Raw genomic sequence first — 14273 nt, 5'->3', positions numbered from 1 at the left:
TAAAATAATTTATCATTGAAGTTTTTCTTTGCAAAGAGTAGGGTAGAGTAGTTAGGTGAACCAGCCTGATCCCAGCTCTACTTTGTGCTAAGAATGACTTGCAGGAGCCAGAGGGATGCTAAGAAGCAGTAGTCTTTTGCACTGTGGCCATGGTGCTCATGAGGAGAGAATATCAGTCTTTACTCGAGATGGGTGGCTAGAACGAGTGGGACAACGGTAGGAGTGGCAGGCCATGGTGACTACCTGTGGAATTTGTTCCAGGGCAGACAACTCCGCCTCCCACCTGAAACGCTACCTGATCCGCATTGTTCCAAGAAGGACAAACAAGAAATGCAGTCAGAAACAGCAAGGTGGACAGAGGGATCAAATTATTTTCACAGAGGAAAGAGTTTTCTATTTCTTTCTTTTTTTTCACCAGCCTCCCCCCACTCCACCTCCAAAAGGAGAGCTGAAGTGAAATCTGAAGACTGAAGCGTTCCCCCAAAGCATTCCTGTTAAATCTCAAAAATACAACCTGCCCCCACCCCTAACTCCTGGCTCCCACTGCAGTCAGAGCTCACTGCAAGACAACAACCACCCAGATCAAGATCCCAAGCACCAGTGAGGTCCATGCTGAAATATGCAGTCCAGTGGGGGGTTAGGGCTCTGTCTCTTAAAAGCACAGGAACATTCATTTAGTCCTTCGTAAGATCTAGGAACTTTGTTTTTTTACTCATTCATTTCTTAATATGAAATGCTTCAAAATGAATGTGATCTATCTTCATTGCAAAAGACTCACTCAAATAAAAGACTATAATTTTGTTGTGTGATATGCTATCTGTGTCTATGTCCACAATCATGTCTGTTCTACATTATATTACACTCTAAGAAAATCTCTATGGTTTGTAAAACAATCTGTGCTTTCAACAGATAATTAACTCCATGTTGCTACACTGAATATAAAAACTGTTCATTGGTATCTTCATGTGTGAGTATGCCTTTTTTGAAAATTTTTGGCTCCACATACATGCTTTAACATAGTATTCCATTGTAAAAGGAAATGTAAAAAAAGGAACAAACAAAAAACAAGCTTGGATCAAAGCAATTTAACAAACTATGGCCATATTAAACAAGGTCAACAGCACTCTACTTTAGAGACAGAAAGATTATCCAAATATGCCTACATTCGGACATGGTGCTGTTATGTCCAAATAGTAAGACTGAAGAACACTGGTGGCCAGCTTTGCTAGTGATGAAAAGTTAACTCATATATTTACATAATTAACTGACTTCATTCAGCTCATGGCCTGCTTGCCGAGTGACAGCAGCAAATGGAGTCATAATTAAAGGGTTCAGACCTTCAGGAAGTCTAAATAGTTTTCTCTTGTTTTGAAGGAAGGTGGGAGGCTGTGTCCGAGGCTCAGCAGTGAGTCAGCCGCTGTGGCAACAAGACTGTAGAGTGTATAAATCCACAGACACAAAAACGGAAAGATGGGCACTCCAAAATTTGTTTGTTTGAGCCCGGGGCTGATGGGATAGAGGCTTTGTGGGGGAAGGGCTGCGGGTTGGTGACACGCTGATGGAAGGGAACACATAGCACTCTGTGAAATGCCTGAGCTCAATCAGGTCATCATCTCCTTAATTGTGTCCCTGCGTACCGCTTCACTCAGCAAAGCCTGCGTGCCCCAACACATTCTTAAAAACTCAACATGGAAAAAGTGTCTCTCAGAATTACACATAAGCTCCATCTCTGTCAATCATGCGTGCAAGCGGTACAATAGCCAAAAAAGAAAGAAAAAAATGTTGAATTTCAGTGGGGTTAAGAGATTGGGTTTTAGACAGCGGCAGACACACAAGGGTCCCCTGAAAGTTGCCTGGCTTGTGGGAGTGGGGGGTGGGAGCACTAGACAGAAGTCTTCTATGGCCCCATCAATCTGTTGGCTCTTTCCATCAAAGGAAAAATGTTGCAACTTTTTACATTACAGTAAGGTTGTGTAAGTTTGTGGTGAAAAACAAAATTAGTAGCATTTTTAACAACAGTTTTTTACCAGGCCCAAACCACAACCTCCCAGCTGTGTTGTAAATAGGTACAGATTACATTTATACTTTTTAAGGTGGAAAATCATTTAAGAATGTATTTGCAACCCAACAAAGCAAAAAGGACACGGTTCCCATTTTTCCATAACCTAAACATTTCTACAGACTAAACTCAATCTAACACTGTAAAATGGTGAACAAACATTTTTTTAGCCGGGTTGAGAGGCCTCTCCATCCGACCTATAGCATCTTATGGCTGAACATGGCTTAGCCTGTTCTTAAATAACCCATCAACAGACCATCCTAAAAGCTTTTCAGCATGCTGAAAACAAACAGCTGAAGGAGGCTTGCTAAATGGACTCTTCGGAGAGAATGAGAGGTTTTACTTGGGCTTGCATGGAAATGGTTGGTTTCTATAGTGCGTGGGCTGGAAGTAAACCAATTTAGCATCCCAAGCTGGCTTGGTCCCAGATCCGTCCGCAGTTTTGGGGAGATATTGCGGATGACTTTGAAAAACTATGGGACAGTGCATCATGAAACATTGAATATTTACTGAAGCAATTTGTATTAATTATTTGGAACTTTGAAAAAGGCAAATGGAAATGCCTCACCTGGGAATTGAACGTGCACTTTTGTGTTATAAAACCTGCTATTTAACCATTACAACAAACTGATACCTCTTATCATTCTTAATCTTTTACAAACTTTGTCTACACATTACCTTTCACCCAAAATTCGAACCATCAACTGCTTATAGTCGTCAATCACAACAATTAATCATAGCCTTATTCTCCTTCATGTGCAGTACAATGTTTTACTCTAATCTTGGGCAGGTGTTACTCTAGATACAATTGAATGCTAATCTAGCATCAAATGTCTAAACATGGTATTTAATTGCATTGCACGCAGTGTAGATTATTTTAGTGCTAATGACTTGGCTTTTTTCCCCAGATAAATCAACAACAGTGAACACTTTGCAGCTTGATAATAGTAGGGAACCTTTATTAGGAACAGGAAAAAGCTGCCACCATGGTCTAATATGGTAGTGTATTCTTTCATGTTGCTCTTTACAGAAATCTCAGAAAAGGTTTCGTTATAAAAGGTAGTATAATATAACTGTTGCTGAAGCTAAGTACAACCTTTTCAAGCACTATTGAGAGGAGGAAGCTGGCACAATGTGACCCATTCCTCAACCTGTTCAGTCAGTTTACCAGAAAACGCATGATACTCATGTTTTCAAATGTATTTCAATAGGTCTGTCTTTAATTACATCATCCATGAAACCTCTGTGGACTGCATAACAATATTCAGGCCATCCTCTACAGGTGATGTGGCATACTGCTTCTGGGTCTGTTATAGCACACTTACTTGTAAAGCAAACATATTTGTGCCATTGCTATATTGGTAGACTTAACTTAAACCCATTTTAAGTTTAGAGCTTTAACCAGATGTACAATGTTGGAATTTAGTAAATGGAAACTCAATTACTCAATAACAGATATGACACATTTGACTGTTTCTCCAAAAAGAAGAAATAATAATAAAAACACTTTAGTTGAGAGTTACTCTTAGTTGTTAACTTAGTGATTTGTGACTCTTGCCATTAAACCTGTAAGATTGACAAGAACAACAAATACTTAGAGTGAGCACACCCAATGCTGCCCTAGGGTCAGCTGCTCAGCGAAACACAATCCATGCAGCAGAACATGAGTCTTTCATAACTCTGCCGTGTATTTATGAGTGCTGATACTAATTCTGATTTAATCAAAAAGTAAAAGTCTAATACAAACAGAAATTTGATCCACTTAATGGCAAATCATTTCAAACACGATGTGTCTTTCAGTCCCCCTGGTATATTGTTTGTCAGTGCTCAGCAAGTGTTCATTTTTGGTAAATTACTCATCACTTTCTAGTAATATATATATATATATATATATATTAGGGCTGTCAATTGATTAAAAATTTTAATCAAATTAATTATGTGATAAGCCCCCAAATGAAGATATTTCAACTCAAAAACATTACATTATTGTGGCACATGAGTAAAGCATTGAATAGAAATATCAAAAGGGGGCATTAGAAATCAATAAATTGTTTTATTTCCAATCATTTTTCCAAATACATGTCTTTTTATCATTGAACATAAGCCTATCACTTAGCCTAAAATGTGGCCATAACAGTTTTTTTTAAAAATTTTTTTAATTTAACATAAGCTTATCAATTAAGCACCAATGTGGCCATAACAGTCTTTTTCCCACGGCGCGCAGGAACTGGACGTTGTGGGACGTCTGCGCAGGTGGTGCTTCGTTTAGTAAGACGCATGCGCAGGTGTATCTCTCAAAATCACCACTTCGAACGGCACGAAATTTTAGCACAGCTTTATCGCCTAACGTTACTTTAGCTAAAATGTTCACGTTTCGCCTACTTTAGTTAACCTAGTTAGCGCGTACCACCGATACAGATGTATGGACAAACAGAGGACAACAAATAACATTACAGAGGTGAGGACATGCCACAGCTAGCTAGCTATATAGTTAGCCACGTTTTACTCATGATACTTTGTACAGGTGCGCCGTGGGTCTGGACGGTTTCGTGCTTGTTTAACTATTTAACGTACTATTTACATGCGCAACAGAGGGGTGCGTTCGTAAATTAACTCCGGTGGTGTCAGTGGCACCCTGAGTGCACTCTTGTAGTTTAGAAAAGAGCGCTGCGCTCAGAGGCTCAGAGCCACACCGACTGCTCCAGCTGAAGGGCCGGTTTGTCAGAGTGTCTGAACACCATAATGGCTGACAGTCTGGCAAAATGCGACGGTTGGGTTATTTGGCAATGTAGGTAGTGTTATTGAACACGCAGCTACTTACAGTAACATCGGTACATCAATTAATTAACAAACATTAATGAATAATATTATATGCGTTGATTTGCATTATTTAAAAAAATATATTAATGAATCAAAATTAATGCGTTAATTTGACAGAACCTATTATATATAGGCTATAACCACTAAACTTTATTTTCTGTGAATGATAAAACCAGCTACACTTTCTGAAATGCTTTGGTGAATGTGAAATAAACTGAGAGGGTTGCATGGATTGTCTTCAAAAGAATAAAAGTGTAAATGTGCAAAAAAGAAAAGAACCAATATGGCCTCCAGTAACTCGATTAAGTGTAATCATCTGTTTATAATTTGCCAGAATAAAAAACAGATCCTTAATTTAAAAGAACGTGTAAAGCTCTCAGTTCAGTGTGAAAACATATGTAAGCACACAGTGATGTGCAATGAATAGCTAAGTCACACAGATGTGCAGCATCACCCTCCTCATTTTTCTTTTTGTGTATAAAAATAGCCCTGTAGTGTTATGAATGCCCCAGTCAATTAGAAAATGTGATGACCACATTTCCTAATTAGCTTTACAATAACAGGTGTTGAAGTGAGTTTAAAGGCACACCCATCTGCTGTATGGTTCCATTAATAAAAAAAATGTGCTGATCTCTGCAGGCTGTGTCGAGTCAAGGCAGCTGCCCAGAATAAAGAACGTTCTGGAAAGATTTCCATTTGGTTGTGAGGTAGGCTAACATTATTGTAAGATTCTTATGTGCTGGAGTACAGAACTAAAACGACAAAAATTGTGTCATTGACCCAGAACTTTTGCATATATATTGCATTTTTCTTGATTTGGCTCTGGACTCCACAATTTTAGATCTGTAATCGAACAATTCGCATGTGGTTAAAGCACAGATTTTCAGCTTTTAATAAAGGGTATTTTTATACATCTTGGTTTCACTATTTCAGGGCACCATGTGTTTGGGACAAAGGGCTTCAATGGTGTTTCTGATTAGTCAGGTGTGTTCAATTGATTCCTTAGTGCATGTATAAGAGAGCTTTCAGTATTTAGTTTTGATTCCAGGCTTTTGATAGCCTTAGGAGTCAGTTACTGCAATTTGTCAATGTAAGGACCACAGCTGAGCCAATGAAAGTCAAAGAAGCCATTATGAGCCTGAGAAATAAGACTAAAAAATAGAGACAAAGGCCAAACCTTTAACCACAATCTTTTTTCAAATCTAAAATCATGGGGTACAGAGCCAAATAAAAAAAATTGTCTTTGTCCAAAAAATATGGTGCTCGTTATATATATGTGTGTGTGTGTGTGTGTGTGTACAATTTAAAAAATGTACACACTTCAGCATGTTTTTTCTTGGGCTGATAATAAGTTACTGAAACATATCAAACATAGCCTTTCTAATACATCAGGGCGCAAGACAGTAGGCTGTTATTGCTGTTGTTAAGGCTTTGTGGAAAGTGGTTTGATTAGCAAGGCTCTGTCCATGGGCTTTCTTGCAGAGATATCAGGTTCCATAACTGCAGCGTCAACTTCTGTTTCAGCTATGAACCCAGCCTCCGTAATTTCTATTAGACAGATGCTTCTTTATTGATCTGAGATGAGCTGTTTGCATCGACCCATGCCAAAAATCTTTCAACCCTCCAAGAATGTTTTCATTGCACAATTTTAAAGAATTTCTTTTCAAATTGAAAAAAAATGCATGCAGTACCTATAGATTGAATGATCTCCTCAAAGAACATAGATTAAGCATATTTACACCAGTCCATTAACCTTAAGTCTGAGACTAATTTCTTCAGTTAAATGAATCTAGTCACAACTGGGTTTGATTACAATCTGTTCGCAGCAAGAAAAAAGAGCAAGCATTAAAATGGCTTTTTAACATTAAAAAAGTAAAATTAACCCTCTCTCTTTACCACAGTTCCAACACATAATTATATCAATACCAATGCCCTTGGCTAAATACTGAATCTTTGAGAGTACAAAGTATGGGAAATTTATGAGCATGAACAATATTCTAATACAATTTAAATGTCTTAAAATAATACAGTAAGAAAGGTAAAGTTTTGTTAAAGTGTATAGCAGCTGGGAATATATCAAAATGATATGCTGAGTAGTTGAGTTTTAAAATGGTACAATCATTTATAAAACACAAAAACATTTTTGTTTAGCTCAATAAGGTCTTCATACTTGGATGTCTTAAGGAATGTAACCTTTTGTCTGACATTTAGCCATTGCGATCTGTTTATGTGGAATATTCAGTCTAATCTTGGTACTGGTCTAATAAAACAAACATTTAAGGAATCTGGGGAATTCCCACAAATGGTAATGTTTCTATGATTAACATTTTAAAGATGAATAAGTTTGACTTGAGCCTTTCGTTAGACATTAATGGTGAAATTTGGCAGAAATTTTATCCTTTCGCTATACTATGCTGCCTCTGCATTAATTCACATGCCAAATCCTGACAGTGTAAATTAAGGCTTTTACAACAGCACTACAAAGAGACAGGATCCTCCATAAACCTGGCCAATTCCCTCCCTCCCCCACCCTCTCAAAATACCCTTCTTCTGACAACTTCTTTAAACAAACAAGGAACTGCTCCACACTTCTACACAATGCCAGCAGTTGAGAACAAATGCGGTACTCTCCTCAGAGCCCAGGGAAACGATCAGGCTGACAGCACACAGCAGGGACGCACAAACATTGTCTGATTTCCTTTTCTTTCCGGCTCTAATCCGACAAGCGTAGTGTGTCACCCACCTACAATGAGCTGCTCTAAAGGCACGTCTCAAATTCGGGTCCATCTCCTACTTGAACTGCCACCTAGTGGTTGTCTGGGGAGCAAAAACAGATTTCTGAATCCGTGCAATTCACTGGTCTCATTTCAGCATGTGAGATGCATTATATGAACCTTAACTATTTTTATCCTGTTTGTTCGTATATGTATTGAACACTGCTTTATATAGAGTGTTCACTATTATGGATAACTGTATTTTTAAACACAAATACCTATCAGTACCTATAAAGATTAATTACAAGGACTACTGAATCTCGCTATTCTGAGCTTCTGATATGAAATGTCAGTTTGAGAAAATGAACTGTAATGGAAGCAACTATGATGCCTTAACTTTTTGTTTAGGTTTATGGTAGACTAAATGGCACACCATTTTGGCAGTGCACAGAAAGGTAGAATTATGAACTTGGACATTTCTGCTCACTGTAGATCCATTTTCACCAAACACATTCAGAGCCTCTGGCTGCCTGAAAGCAACAGACCCTTGAATCTGTCATCCAGCTGTATCAAATGGCATGGTATTCTGGGGGCAAGACTCTGTGGAATACAGTCCACAAAGAAAGTGGCAGTGAACCAGTTTATTCTGTTACGTCTTTTTAAATTGCCTTCACGGACTGAATTTGCAAGGCCGTTGAGCAAGGTGAGTAATGTTTGATTTGTTCTTTTTCCGCTCTCGCTCATACTCATTATTTAAGCCACATCGGCTTGGTCACCAGGAATGGACTGGGGGGACTGGGCTGGATAAGAGTCCACCCACCGTCCGCCACCAGGGTGCTGCCAGCCACCAGCCGACCCCAACGGGGAGCCGGCCCATGACAGCTGGCAAATGAAAATGTAAATAGCGGGGCCGGCTCAGGAGCCCCGGGACCCGAGCGTTCCTGACAGTCCCCACCGCGCCGTAAACACCGTCCGTCTCGGCCTACCTTTTTATTTGAAAGCAGTGACAAACACTCGGCCTGAAATGTAAACACGCTGGGCTCGTGACTGGTAAGAGCGGGACTCAAAGAGAATTCTGTCCCAAAATTCCAGGAGAACAGCTAAGAATCTGGTTTGACACAAAATAAACCATTAGTGGTCACAGAGGGACTGGCGTGCCAGGGTCAGATACTTTGGCAGAACCCCCCCCACCCCTTCACCCTCTGCAGGGGGTTACAAGAGAGAGGAATAAAAAGTTGAGAGGGGGGGTTTGGGGTGCCCAGTGTTGTCCAAGGCTTCACTGCAGAAAATGGAGACTGAATCAGATATTGCTGAGAAAATAAATATCAGGTAGGCTGGCTCAATGACATGGGAGATGCTGGTTAGGTCACGGTCTCCAAACGGGCCTGACTTAAAGCAGCTTGTGTGGCAGACCTTGTGCTAACAGAGACAGTATTTATTTGACTTTGTCTTGGGATTAGAAAAGGAAGTGCCCTCCCTGGTTCACAAGGCTGTCCTACCACACGGGATCCTCACTTTGGGGGAGGGGCTCAAAACTGAGAAGTGTTCATCAGAGAAAAAAGGCACAGCCCATGAGAGTGCTTTCTAAAAATAATGACCTCCTTGTATTTTACAGACAAGATTCTGTGAGAATGAGAGATATTTTCTCTCAGATATATTGGTGAAGCAGCAAGGCTTAATGAACCTCATAAAGGGTACCATGTGCTGTCAATCACTACCTAGTATGAATCCAAAGACCTGACAATCTTTGCAAAATCACATGATTAGTTTAATTAAAGCATTGAGTCCCTGGTAGCACAGGATAGCCCTGATCACTTTAGGGTCCAAGAAGCCACAGTGTCCAATCACTGTTTTTGTCTTCTTAAGTCACTTCTCCCACAGTGTCACTGCAGCGTGAAACACTGACCAGGGCTGGCTGATGAGGAGGCTGTACTCTCAATGCAGGAGTGTGCCATAGAAATTAGTCATAGAAATGAGACCTCAATGTTGCTGCATTGATTCCCAGGTTGAGCATTGCCATCCCAACCTTGTGGGAAGTTAACCATAACCTGAATGGCATTTGTAAACACAACCATACAGTTGGATACTGTATGTAATGTAACCTATATGGAAATCTCCTGCATGAGGGGTCTGTTAAGCAAATAAAATTGTAATAGTGTTGGGGCTGTTGGAACTTGGTTTTATTGCCGTGTTTGCAGCTCATATCCAGATTGTACAGGTGCCAACTATGTGCATCACTGGACTTAGTGTTTCCCAGGCAAACAGGGCTTCATTCATCAAGGAATTCTCAGCCTCAGTATGCACCAGCTGGGCACCAGTTCTGCAGTCCACTATAACTGCTGACCTCAGCTGTTTACCTCAGCTGACTGAAAACAACAGCGTAGATATGTGCACACATACAATAGTGCAGCCAAATTGCAGCCAAACTCGCGGTTATGAGGCAGGCCTACATTCATGAATGACATTACAAATTTTGGTGAAAACGTGGAAAAATATTTAAATAAAAAAACAGATAAATGATGATTGAAGGATGAATATACACTTGAAAGTTGAGCACCGTAACTAATTTTGTGGGAGGCAGCAAAACATTGTTTATCCACATGACAAACGTTTTCACCATTATTTTGCCACCTCCAGGAGTATGCTATATGCCTTCTGTGTATTCTGTTCACTGACAACCACTGATGCGTACACTTCGTACAAATACACTTGGCATTTACAAATATAGATTCTTAACTATTTGAGCTGGTCTCTTTTCATTCCTACATACTTTTTAATAGGGCACGCCTGATCTGTATGGCCCACAGAGAAAGGACAGCTTACATGACCTTTGACCCGTGACCCCTTGGGTCTGCCCTTTCTGTCTGGGAGCAAATGCAGCTCAGGATAACCACAGATGTTCTGTGCTGATCATATGTTCAACTCTGCATGGTTAACACGGGAAATTCTATCTTTGCCATCATCAAGATTTTAAATGGTCAGATTTTAAAGCTTTTTATGAGTATAGGTGTGACTGAATTCAGCACCTCCAGAGATAGCACAGCAATACAGACGCCACCATGCTTATTTTACCAACCAAAATTACTGGAAGGACTGCAGGAATGCTGATTAATTCGAAATGTATTAATATTTAGTCAATATATTATCAGTGGTAGATGCAACCGTAGTAACTCCTCACCATGTATACACTCTCATCATTAGGCCACTCAGTTCCCTCTGGCCCATCCTACTTGTCAATGATTGGCCTCTGTCCCCTCCCATTCATCAATGATTGGCCTCCGTACCCTCCCACCCATCAATGATTGACACCATCAATGTAATGTGAACCGCCCCCTGCAGGCAATGCATGTGTCATCATTACAGCTCCCTGCTGGAAAAGACTGTATATTTCCCACTTCATAAACACAGTGACAGCTGCTCCCATCCATCTTTGCTCGAAACGTATTGATCAGGACAAGACGGGACTGGTAACAGCATTAAACACACCACCCAGTCAAACATAAGATCATGGAATATAGGGAAAAGCCTGGGATTTCAATTAGATGTGTGTGTGTGTGTGTATGTGTATATACCTCATGTCTTACATGACATCAATATTGAGCTTCAGTACTACCATCTATAATTAGCTGTCTGAAATGGCCCCTATGTCTGGAAGCTTCCATGAAAGACAGGTACAAAGTGCATCATCAAACTAATTTTAGGACCTCTGGAATTCCATGCAATACTCAAAAAGTGGTATCAAAATACATAATCAGTGATCAATTTTGGAAATCTTGCTCCATCACTGAAATGTGATAGCATACTTGGAAAGTGTGGCATCTTCATATTACTCTTTTGTTTGGTTATTGTAGTGGTTTTTCATGGACTCACACAAATGTCAATTACACATATTTTTAATTCACAGAAGAAAGTGTTTCAATATCAGAGAAAGTCTTTTTACTCCTCAGTGTAAATCAAATGCAGCTAGTGGTAGGGTCTGTCAGCGAAATTGCACTGATTAATTCTGTTCACAAAACAACCACAGCTTCAGAAGTGATAGTTGAGATATTTTATTACTAACTGACATAAGGTGTTTGTTGTTTCCTGTTAATGGAGAAATGAGGAGGGCATGCATCTGACCACGGGTGCCAGCGAGCTGTCTTGGAACACTTTCCTTTCTCTTTCGGCTGAATGTGGCTTCTCATTGGCAGAGCCTCTGAAATTATTCCCACAGTAGTTTGGGATTCACGTGGATAGTTATTGTCCTGAAAATGATTGCAAACGCAAGCCAAGGAAACCAAATACATAGTAGTTACCAAATTTTGGAGAGCTGAGGCCAAAAACTAGATATCAGGGACAGTGGGCTGCAAAAGATTCAGTTAAATCGAAAGTATCACCTACAGCTGCAACGGTGAGACAAAATGACACGTCAGACCACCCGGTAACGATAACGCCTCGGAGTACTCTTATCTCTGTGATGATGGAAGCTATCTGGCAGTGTGCAGATAACTAGAGAATGGCTTTTTGGAAGTGCAACCTAGTCTTAGATCACTAGGAGATTTTGCCAAAGAGATTGTCCTGTTCTCAATCAACTCCAGAGGAGCTTTTCCACCTGAGTTTCCCTTCTTGTAGTCCTATTCAAGCAGCATGGCATCTTAAACCTTACTGGTTGCATTCTCCTACATTTTGGTTTATCATCTGCCCAGGCCCAGCACCTGCTGCCTTGCTTCAGTTTAGTATTTTATGCTAGACAGCCCTGAATGGGGTGTGGCACTCTCATGCATTGTATAGTGATGCTGGATCCAACCAGTGATCAATCACGCCTTTACTGTAACAACAGAACTGGTGCCCTGTTCCCTGTTTTCTTTATAGATCTGTAGAACAAGTTCATGTATAAAGAAAAGAGAGAGAATCATCCTCAAAAACCAACTTCAGAATGTGAGTGCTGCCTTGTTCCACTATCCTCTTATTATTGGAGACCTCTTGCTATTCAAAGGAAGTCTGGGATCCGGGTGCTGACCTGTGATTCCGATTCTTCTTCATCCTTCAGAGGAAGCAGTTGAACAGTTGTTGGGTGGGTGAGAGAAGCTTCTCCTAGTCACAGGACAAAGCACAGAAAAGATAAGGTAACATGGGTGGGGAAACAAAGGTCATGAGGTCACGCCAACCTTGGAACTTCTGTTTATTTTGCCAATCTGTTTCCTGGTTTCTCAGGAAGTCCTCCATGATGCTTTCCTTTTCCCATTCTATTTATGCACTTTAATCAGCATACACACAAATATAGTTAAACATACTTTCAGACTATACCAGTGGTGTTCCTATTACCAATAATAATTTGTAGGCTAACTTTTTTCAATAATAAAGCAACGACAGGTCTGGAGATATACTGGTTCACGTCATGGCGATGTCATCATTGACAGCTCTAGTAGATCTTGGCGGGAAACCCTGAGCGCACTCAGTGATAAACCACATCCGCACGGGCTCTCCATGTGGTGCGGGGGTGTGTGGCCATGAGAGAGGCCAGGGAGGATCGCTGTCACTGACGGCTGATAACAGTGCTTGATCCGATCCCACCACACCAGCAGCGGGATTTACTGTCAGCGAGCCTCAAGATAAGCCGTGGCAATTTCCGGGAGAGGAGAGAAGACGACTGAGCCTTCCCGGAATCCTGATCCAGGTCCAACCAACCAACGTTCAGGACATGACTAGTCCTTAATACAGGCTGTCAAGGCAACATTCAATCCAATAATTTTCGAGGTAATCAAATTTAGAGGTTTCCCAGATGTAACAACTATTATTGCACATTCTAGTTTTTAATTATTTCCTGACATAAATGTGTCCACAATAATGGCAGTGGTTTACAGTCTTGCTTTAGTCAGTAAGTATCGATATCAAAGGCAGCATGGGATAAAGAATGAATGCTTAACATTCAACCAAATATAAACAATAAGAAAATACCATTTCACAGACATAAATAGACTATAAATGCATCAATTCACAAGATCAAATGTCGTCCACAGAGTTAGATGCATGGAGATTAAAACATTCTTCTTTTCTGTTCCCAGAGTGCTACATAAATCTTCCTGAACAGGGCATGAACTACATGTGAAATTGAACATGGTGTATAGTTTTACATGGGGGCAGTCACTAACTAAACTAACACTTAATTAAATGCCACAGATGAAGGTTCACCAATTGTTAAACTGTAAACACATGGAAAACAGATTGCAACATGGCGCCAAAAAAGAAACTGGAACATCTGTGGACCAAAAAATACTTCTGGTAAAACCTGCACACAATGTACAATGTGAATTGTGCCGGAGAAACTTCATGAAACACTTTAAAAAATGCACATAGGAGGAAAGGTTACTTCTAAGAACTTTGAGGTAGCTATTGCGGAAACTTCAGAAATGATGAAAAGGACTGATAGTTATTTTCTGAAAACATCAACTATTAACAAACATCTATTTTTGATTCTTATGCACTGTACGAACAGGATAGTGAAGCAAAACAAAAATTAAACTGCATAAATATTAATGTATACATATATAATTTCTTCACAAAGCAAACTATAGGCACTTTCAGAGAGCCAGAGGCTGGACACTCAGAAACCTATTACCAGCACAGGCATTTACGCTGGGAGAGCATGTCACCAAAGCTTCTGAAAAAAGAACTCTAATTCCATAGTCAGAGGAAAATGC

The sequence above is a fragment of the Anguilla anguilla genome, chromosome 5 (assembly GCF_013347855.1).
Source record: "Anguilla anguilla isolate fAngAng1 chromosome 5, fAngAng1.pri, whole genome shotgun sequence".
NCBI classification, from domain to species: domain Eukaryota; kingdom Metazoa; phylum Chordata; class Actinopteri; order Anguilliformes; family Anguillidae; genus Anguilla; species Anguilla anguilla.
Note: the sequence above shows the minus strand (reverse complement) of the source record.